Below are 10,354 nucleotides of genomic sequence, written 5' to 3' on the forward strand. Positions count from 1 at the left end.
GAAGATCCTAAACATGGGCGATCTTCGCGTATATACACTGATGAGTGGATAATTTATACACTTTTTGGCATTGTTTTTGGTATGTTTTTAGTATTTTTAGTTATTTTTTATTATATTTTTATTAGTTTTTAAATAAAAATCACATTTCTGAGCTTTACTATGAGTTTGTGTGTTTTTCTGTGATTTCAGGTATTTTCTGGCTAAAATTGAGGGACCTGAGCAAAAATCTTATTCAGAGGCTGAAAAAGGACTGCAGATGCTGTTAAATTCTGACCTCCCTGCACTCGAAGTGGATTTTCTGGAGCTACAGAAGCCTAATTGGAACGCTCTCAATTGCGTTGGAAAGTATACATCCTGGGCTTTTCAGCAATATATAATAGTTCATACTTTACCTGAGTTTTAATGGCCCAAACTGGCGTTCCAAGTCAGCATAAAAATTCTGGCGTTACTGGCGGAAAAGCTGGAGTTAAACGCCCAAACTGGCACAAAAGCTAGCGTTTAACTCCAAGAAAAGTCTCTACACGTGAAAGCTTCAATACTCAGCCCAAGCACACACCAAGTGGGCTTGGAAGTGGATTCTGCATCATTTACTCATTTTTGTAAATCCTAGGTTACTAGTTTTCTACAAATAGGACCTTTTACTATCATATTTGAAGAGAATCTTTGGACGTTTAGTCCTTAGACCTTTGAGGCTGGCCATTCGGCCATGCTTAGACTATTCTCACTTATGTATTTTCAACGGTGGAGTTTCTACACACCATAGATTAAGGTGTGGAGCTCTGCTGTTTCTCTTGAATTAATGCAAAGTACTATTGTTTTTCTATTCAATTCAAGCCTATTTCTGTTCTAAGATATCCATTCGTTCTTCTTCATGATGAATGTGATGATCCGTGACACTCATCACCATTCTCACCTATGAACGCGTACCTGACAACCACTTCCGTTCTACATGCAATCAAGCTTGAATGTGTATCTCTTGGGTTTCTAATCTAAGATTAGAACCTTCGTGGTATAGGCTAGAATTATTGGCGGCCATTCCTGAGATCCGGAAAGTTTAAACCTTGTCTGTGGTATTCCGAGTAGGATCTGGGAAGAGATGACTGTGACGAGCTTCAAACTTGCGAGTGTTGGGCGTAGTGACAGACGCAAAAGGATCAATGGATCCTATTCCAACATGATCGAGAACCGACAGATGATTAGCTGTGCGGTGACAGCGCATTTGGAACATTTTCACTGAGAGGACGGGAAGTAGCCATTGACAATGGTGATGCCCAACATAAAGCTTGCCATGGAAAGGAGTATGATTGATTGGAAGAAGGCAATAGAAAAGCAGAGGTTCAGAAGGAACAAAGCATCTCCATACGCTTATCTGAAATTCTCACCAATGAATTACATAAGTATCTCTATCTTATTTTATGATTTATTCATCTTTTAATTATCAATTCTCCATAACCAGTTGAATCTGCCTGACTGAGATTTACAAGATGACCATAGCTTGCTTCAAGCCGACAATCTCCGTGGGATCGACCCTTACTCACGTAAGGTTTATTACTTGGACGACCCAGTGCACTTGCTGGTTAGTTGTGTGGAGTTGTGATAAAGAGTTGAGATTACAATTGTGCGTACCAAGTTGTTGGCGCCATTGATGATCACAATTTCGTGCACCAAGTTTTTGGCGCCGTTGCCAGGGATTGTTCGAGTTTGGACAACTGACGGTTCATCTTGTTGCTCAAATTAGGTAATTTTATTTTATGTTTAAGCTTATTACTTTTCAATTTTCGAAAAATTTAAAAAAAAAATTTATATATTATTTTGTTCTTCAGAACTTTTAAGAATGAATTCTAGAGTTTCATGATGATTTGTTGAAGTCTGGCTGTCTGAGAAGCCATGTCTAATCTTTTGGACCGAGGTTTCAACTTATCGTCACAAGGGCTTGTTGATTTCTATCAATCTTGCTGTTGAACGTAATAATTTGCTAAAGCTTGGCTGGCTATTGGCCATGTCTAGTATTTTGGACCGAAGCTTTCACTGAAAGCTTGGCTGGCTAGTAAGCCATGTCTAATTCCTGGACCGGAGTTCTAGACTAACATTGTATGATTCCTGGAATTCTCATTAAGAATTTTGAAGTCCTTTTTCTCTTTTTCCATATAATTTTCGAAAAATCACAAAAAAATTTATAAAATCATAAAAACCAAAAATATTTTGTGTTTCTTGTTTGAGTCAAGTGTCAATTTTTAAGTTTGGTGTCAATTGCATGTCTTTATTCTTGCATTTTTCGAATATATACATTATGTTCTTCATTGATCTTCAAGTTGTTCTTGATGATTTCATTGCTCTGTTCTTTAATTTCTCTTATTTTGTGTCTTTTGTTGTTTCTTACATGCATTTTCAAATTGTTATAGTCCTTAGTATACAAACTTCTAAGTTTGGTGTCTTGCACGCATTGTTTATCTGATTTTAGTTGCATTTTTTATTGTTTCTCGTCATTAAAAATTCAAAAAAATTTGTAAAATTGTGTCTTTTCAAGTCAATAACACAGAGAATTGAAGATTTAGAACATTCAGCAGAGGCATTACAAAGAAAAAGCTGGGCGTTCAAAACGCCCAGTGAAGAAGGAAAACTGGCATTTAAACGCCAGCCAGGGTGCCTGGCTGGGCGTTAAACACCCAAAAAGGTAGCATTTTGGGCGTTAAATGCCAGAATGAATGCCATTCTGGGCGTTTAACGCCAGGAGGACACTAGAAGGAAGATTTTGTTTTTAATTCAAATCTTTTTCAAATTTTCATAATTTTTCAAAATCAAATTTTTTTTCAAATCATATATTTTCAAAATCAATTTCTTTTCAATTTTTTTATTAATTATTTATTACTATTTTCAAAAATCCTTGCTACAATTAGTGATTTAATTCAAAATTTTCAAGTTATTACTTGCCTATTAAGAAAGGATCAAAAGTTTTAATTCTAGAATCATATCTTTTCATTTCTTGTTGGTCAAGTAATCAACTTTAATTTAAAAAAAAAACTTTCTTCTTTTAAATTTGATTCTCAATCATATCTTCTCAATCATGTCTTTTCAATCACATCTTTTTCAAAATTAAGTTTCAATCATATTTTTTTGATTTCTAATTTCAAAATCTTTTTCAAAAATCACTTAATTTCTTTCCCAATTTTAGTTTTCGAAAATCATTTACCAAATGTTCAAAATTTCTCTTAATTATTTCAAAATCTTTTTACTTTATTTTTGAAAATTCTTCATCCTTCTATTTATGGACTAACACTCCCCATCAATGTACAATTTGAACTCTATCCCTCTTGATAAGTTCGAATTCTTTCTTCTCTACCTTCTCCTTCTATTCTTCTTTACCTCTGACACCTCAAGGAATCTCTATACTGTGACATAGAGGATTCCATATTTTCTTCTCCTCTCTTTTTGTATGAGCAGGAGCAAGGACAAAGGCATTCTTGTTGAAGCTGATCTTGAACCTGAAAGGACCTTGAAGAGAAGCTAAGAGAAGCTAAAGTACAACTCTCTCTAGAGGACCTAACAGAACTTTTTAAACAAGAAGAAGACATGGCAGCCGAGAACAACAACAATGCCAACAATGCAAGGAAGGTGCTTGGTGACTTTACTGCACATACTCCTGATGGGAGAAGCATCTCAATCCCTTCCATTGGAGCAAACAACTTTGAACTTAAGCCTCAATTAGTTTCTCTAATGCAACATAATTGCAAGTTTCATGGACTTCCATTAGAAGATCCTCATCAATTCTTAGCTGAATTCTTGCAAATCTGTGACACTGTCAAGACTAATGGGGTTGATCCCGAGGTCTATAGACTTATGCTTTTTCCCTTTGCTGTAAGAGACAAAGCTAAATCATGGTTGGATTCACAACCAAAAGAAAGCCTAAACTCTTGGGAAAAGCTAATCAATGCCTACTTGGCAAAATTCTTTCCACCTCAAAAATTGAGCAAGCTTAGAGTGGAAGTCCAAACTTTCAGATAGAAGAAAGGTGAATCCTTCTATGAAGCTTGGGAAAGATACAAGCAATTGATTAGAAGGTGTCCTTCTGACATGCTTTCAGAATGGAGCATCATAGGTATCTTCTATGATGGTCTATCTGAACTGTCCAAGATGTCATTGGACAACTCTACTGGAGGATCTCTTCATCTGAAGAAGACGCTTGCAGAAGCTCAGGAACTCATTGAAATGGTTGCAAATAATCAATTCATGTACACTTCTGAAAGGAATCCTGTGAATAATGGGACAAATCAGAAGAAAGGAGTTCTTAAGATTGATACTCTGAATGCCATATTGGCACAGAACAAAATATTAACTCAGCAAGTCAATATGATTTCTCAGAGTCTGTCTGGAATACAAGCAGCAACAGTCAGTACCAAAGAAGCTTCATCTGAAGAAGAAGCTTATGATCCTGAGAACCCAGCAATGGAAGAGGTGAATTACATGGGAGAACCCTATGGAAACACCTATAATCCTTCATGGAGAAATCATCTAAACCTCTCATGGAAGGATCAACAGAGGCCTCAACAAGGCTTCAACAACAATAATGGTGGAAGAAATAGGTTTAGCAATGGCAAACCTTTTCCATCATCTTCTCAGCAACAAACAGAGAATTCCAAGCAGAACCACTTTGACTTAGCAACTGTAGTCTCTGATTTAATTAAAACCACTCAAAGTTTCATGACTGAAACAAGGTCCTCCATTAGAAATTTGGAGGCACAAGTGGGTCAGCTTATTAAGAAAGTTACTGGACTCCCTCCTAGTACTCTTCCAAGCAATACAGAAGAGAATCCAAAAGGAGAGTGCAACAACATAACCCACACGGCCGAACCTGGAGAGGAGGAAGACCTCAATGGACGTCCACTGGCCTCCAAGGACTTCCCTAATGAGGGACCATGGGAATCTGAGGCTCACACTGAGACCATGGAGATTGCATTGAATTTACTTTTTCCATTTATGAGCTCTGATGAGTATTCTTCATCTGAAGAGGATGAAGATGTTACTGAAGAACAAGTTGCTAAGTACCTTGAAGCAATCATGAAGCTAAATGCCAAGCTATTTGGCAATGAGACTTGGGAGGATGAACCCCCCTTGCTCCCCAAAGAACTGGATGACCTGACTAGGCAGAAATTACCTCTGAAGAGACAGGATCCTCGAAAGTTCTCAATACCTTGTACCATAGGCACCATGACCTTGAGAAGGCTCTGTGTGACCTAGGGTCAAGCATAAACTTTATATCTCTCTCTGTAATGGAGAAGCTAGGAATCCTTGAGGTACAAGCTGCAAGAATCTCACTAGAGATGGCAGACAATTCAAGAAAACAGGCTTATGGACTTGTAGAGGATATCTTGGTAAAGGTTGAAGGCCACTACATCCCTGCTGATTTCATAATCCTAGACACTGGAAGTGTATGGATGAATCCATCATCCTTGGCAGACCCTTCCTAGCCACAGCAAGAGGTGTGATTGATGTTGACAGAGGAGAGTTAGTCCTTCAAGTGAATGAGGACTCCCTTGTGTTTAAAGCTCAAGGATCTCCCTCTGTAACCATGGAGAGGAAGCATGAAAAGCTTCTCTCAATGCAGAGGCCACATTCAAACTCTAAGTTTGGTGTTGAGAAGCCATCATCATGCTCTGAGTATTTGTGAGGCTCCATGAGAGCCCACTGTCAAGCTATTGACATTAAAGAAGTGCTTGTTGGGAGGCAACCCAATTTTACTTATCTATGTTAAATTTCTATTTTCCATTGTTATTTTATGTTTTCTATAGGTTGATGATCATGTGAAGTCACAACAATAATTGAAAAAGCAAAAACAAACTGAAAAACAATGAAAAATAGCACACCCTGGCGGAGAAGCCTACTGGCGTTTAAACGCTAAACGCCAGTAAGGGCAGTAGAATGGGCGTTAAACGCCCAGTCTGGCACCATTCTGGGCGTTTAACGCCATAAATGGGCACCAGACTGGCGTTTAACGCCAGAAAAGGGCAAGAAGCTGGCGTTAAACACCAGAAATGGGCAGCAACCTGGCGTTTAATGCCAAGATTGGCAGCAGAGGGCGTTTTGCACGCCTAATTGGTGCAGGGATGAGAAATCCTTGACACCTCAGGATTTGTGGACCCCACAGGACCCCACCAACCTCATCCCACTCTCTCTCTTCTTCACACCTTCCCATAATGCCCTTACCCATATATCCTTCACCAATCAACTCAATACCTCTTCCCCAATAACCCCTCACCTATCAAATCCTACCCTCTTCTCCACAATCCCTTCACCAATCCACATCCATCCATCATAAAACCCCACCTACCTCACCATTCAAATTCAAACCACTTTTTCTCCTAAACCCACCCATACATGGCTGAACCCAAGCCCCCCTCTCCACTCCTATATAAACCCATCTTTACTCTTTCATTTCCACACATCTTACATCCTACTCACCCCCTTGGCCGAAATACTATACCCCCTCCATCTCCTCTATTTCTCCTTCCTCTACACTTTTCTTTCTTCTTTTTGGTCAGGGACGAGCAAACCTTCTAAGTTTGGTGTGGTAAAAGCTAAAGATTTTTATTTTTCCATAACCATTTATGGCACCTAAGGCCGAAAAAACCTCTAGAAAGAGGAAAGAGAAGGCAAAAGCTTCCACCTCCGAGTCATGGGAGATGGAGAGATTCATCTCAAGGGTGCATCAAGACCACTTCTATGAAGTTGTGGCCAAGAAGAAAGTGATTCCCAAGGTCCCTTTCAAGCTCAAAAAGGGTTAATATCCGGAGATCTGACATAAGATTCGAAGAAGAGGTTGGGAAGTTCTCACCAACCCCATTCAACAAGTCGGAATCTCAATGGTTCAAGAGTTCTATGCCAATGCATGGATCACCAAGAACCATGATGAAAGTGTGAACCCGGACCCAAAGAATTGGCTTACAATGGTTCAGGGAAAATACTTAGATTTCAGTCCGAAAAATGTAAGGTTGGCATTCAACTTGCCAATGATGCGAGGAGATGCACACCCCTACATTAGAAGGGTCAACTTTGATCAAAGGTTAGACCAAGTCCTCATAAACATTTGTGAAGAAGGCGCTCAATGGAAGAAAGATTCAAGAGGGAAGCCGGTTCAACTAAGAAGGCATGACCTCAAGCCCATGGCTAGGGGATGGTTGGAGTTCATCCAACGCTCAATCATTCCCACTAGCAACCGGTCTGAAGTTACTATAGACCGGGCTATCATGATGCATAGCATCATGATTGGAGAGGAAGTAGAAGTTCATGAGGTTATATCCCTAGAACTCTACAAAGTGGCGGACAAGTCTTCTACTTTAGCAAGGTTAGCCTTCCCTCATCTCATTTGTCATCTCTGCAATTCAGCTGGAATTGACATAGAGGAAGACATCCTCATTAATAAGGACAAGCCCATTACTAAGAAAAGGATGGAGCAAACAAGAGATTTCACTCATGGACAAGAACATGAGAAAATTCCTCATCATGAAATCCCTGAGATGCCTCAAGGGATGCATTTTCTTTCACAAAACTATTGGGAGCAAATTAACACCTCCCTAGGAGAATTAAGTTCCAATATAGGACAAGTAAGGGTGGAGCACCAAGAGCATTCCATCCTCCTTCATGAAATTAGAGAAGATCAAAGAGTCATGAGAGAGAAGCAACAAAGGAAAGGAAGAGACATTGAGGAGCTCAAGCACTCCATAAGATCTTCAAGAGGAAGAACTAGTCGCCATCACTAAGGTGGACCCGTTCTTTAATTTCCTTGTTCTTATTTTTCTGTTTTTCGAAAATTATGCTTTATGTTTATCTATGTTTGTGTCTTTATTACATGATCATTAGTGTCTAAGTGTCTATGTCTTAAAGTTATGAATGTCCTATTAATCCATCACCTTTCTTAAATGAAAAATATTTTTAATTGCAAAATGAAAAAGAAGTACATGAATTTCAAATTTTAAAATAGTTTAATTATTTTGATGTGGTGGCAATACTTTTTGTTCTTCTGAATGAATGTTTGAACAGTGCATATTTTTGAATTTGTTGTTTATAAATGTTAAAATTGTTGGCTCATGAGAGAATGATGGAAAAGGAAAAATGTTATTGATGATCTGAAAAATCATAAAAATGATTCTTGAAGCAAGAAAAAGCAGTGAATATAAAAAAAAAAGAAAGCAAGCAGAAAAAGCCAATAGCCCTTTAAACCAAAAGGCAAGGGTAAAATAAAAAGGATCCAAGGCTTTGAGCATCAGTGGATAGGAGGGCCTACAGGAATAAAATCCTGGCCTAAGCGGCTAAACCAAGCTGTCCCTAACTATGTGCTTGTGGCGTGAAAGTGTCAAGTGAAAACTTGAGACTGAGCGGTTAAAGTCGTGGTCCAAATCAAAAAGAGTGTGCTTAAGAGCTCTGGACACCTCTAATTGGGGACTCTAGCAAAGCTGAGTCACAATCTGAAAAGGTTCACCCAGTTATGTGTCTGTGGCATTTATGTATCCGGTGGTAATACTGGAAAACAAAATTCTTAGGGTCACGGCCAAGACTCATAAAGTAGCTGTGTTCAAGAATCAACATACTGAACTAGGAGAATCAATAACACTATCTGAATTCTGAGTTCCTATAGACGCCAATCATTCTGAACTTCAAAGGATAAAGTGAGATGCCAAAACTGTTCAGAAGCAAAAAGCTAATAGCCTCGCTCATCTAATTAATACTGATCTTAATAGATGTTTTTGGAATTCATTGTATATTCTATTCTTTTTATCCTATTTGATTTTTAGTTTCTTGGGGACAAGCAACAATTTAAGTTTGGTGTTGTGATGAGCGGATAATTTATACGCTTTTTGGCATTGTTTTTAGTATGTTTTTAGTATGTTTTAGTTATTTTTTATTATATTTTTATTAGTTTTTAAATAAAAATCACATTTCTGGGCTTTACTATGAGTTTGTGTATTTTTCTGTGATTCAGGTATTTTCTGGCTGAAATTGAGGGACCTGAGCAAAAATCTGATTTAGAGGTTGAAAAAGGACTACATATGTTGTTGGATTCTGACCTCCCTGCACTCGAAGTGGATTTTCTCGAGATACAGAAGCCCAATTAGCGCGATCTTAATTGCGTTGGAAAGTAGACATCCTGGACTTTCCAGCAATATATAATAGTTCATACTTTGCTCGAGATTTGATGGCCCAAACCGGCGTTCCACGTCAGCATAAAAATTCTGGCGTCAAAACGCCAGAACTGGCACAAAAACTGGTGTTTAACTCCAAGAAAAGTCTCTACACGTGAAAGTTTTAATACTTAGCCCAAGCACACACCAAGTGGGCCCGGAAGTGGATTCTGCATCATTTACTCATTTCTGTAAACCCTAGGTTACTAGTTTTCTACAAATAGGACCTTTTACTATTGTATTTGAAGAGAATCTTTGGACGTTTATTCCTTAGACCTTTGAGGCTGGCCATTTGGCCATGCTTAGACTATTTTCACTTATGTATTTTCAACGGTGGAGTTTCTACACACCATAGATTAAGGTGTGGAGCTCTGCTGTTCCTCATGAATTAATACAAAGTACTATTGTTTTTCTATTCAATTCAAGCCTATTTCTGTTCTAAGATATCCATTCGTTCTTCAACATGATGAATGTGATGATCCATGACAGTCATCACCATTCTCACCTATGAACGCGTGCCTGACAACCACTTCCATTCTACATGCAATCAAGCTTGAATGTCTATCTCTTGGGTTTCTAATCTAAGATTAGAACATTCGTGGTATAGGCTAGAATTATTGGCGGCCATTCCTGAGATCCGGAAAGTCTAAACCTTGTCTGTGGTATTCCGAGTAGGATCTGGGAAGGGATAACTCGCGAGTGTTGGGCGTAGTGACAGATGCAAAAGGATCAATGGATCCTATTCCAACATGATCTAGAACCGACAGATGATTAGCCGTGCGGTGACAGCGCATTTGGAACATTTTCACTGAGAGGACGGGAAGTAGCCATTGACAACGGTGATGCCCAACATAAAGCTTGCCATGAAAAGGAGTATGATTGATTGGAAGAAGGAAATAGGAAAGCAGAGGTTCAGAAGGAACAAAGCATCTCCATACGCTTATCTGAAATTCTCACCAATGAATTACATAAGTATCTCTATCTTATTTTATGTTTTATTCATCTTTTAATTATCAATTCTCCACAACCATTTGAATCTACCTGACTGAGATTTACAAGATGACCATAGCTTATTTCAAGCCGACAATCTCCGTGGGATCGACCCTTACTCACGTAAGGTTTATTACTTGGACGACCCAGTGCACTTGCTAGTTAGTTGTGCGGAGTTGTGATAAAGAGTT

General features: G+C 38.7%; 1 non-coding gene across 1 annotated transcript; it reads right to left on the reverse strand.

Annotated features, from left to right (window-relative positions):
* Positions 1-3,969: 3,969 nt before the first annotated feature.
* On the reverse strand, positions 3,970-4,077 carry LOC148561710 (small nucleolar RNA R71). Its single transcript, XR_015888066.1, has one exon. It is a non-coding gene; the product is annotated as a small nucleolar RNA R71 (small nucleolar RNA).
* Between the last annotated feature and the right edge of the window lie 6,277 nt (positions 4,078-10,354).

This window comes from Arachis ipaensis, chromosome B6 (genome assembly GCF_059453495.1).
Source record: "Arachis ipaensis isolate K30076 ecotype BB chromosome B6, ASM5945349v1, whole genome shotgun sequence".
Lineage (NCBI taxonomy): Eukaryota > Viridiplantae > Streptophyta > Magnoliopsida > Fabales > Fabaceae > Arachis > Arachis ipaensis.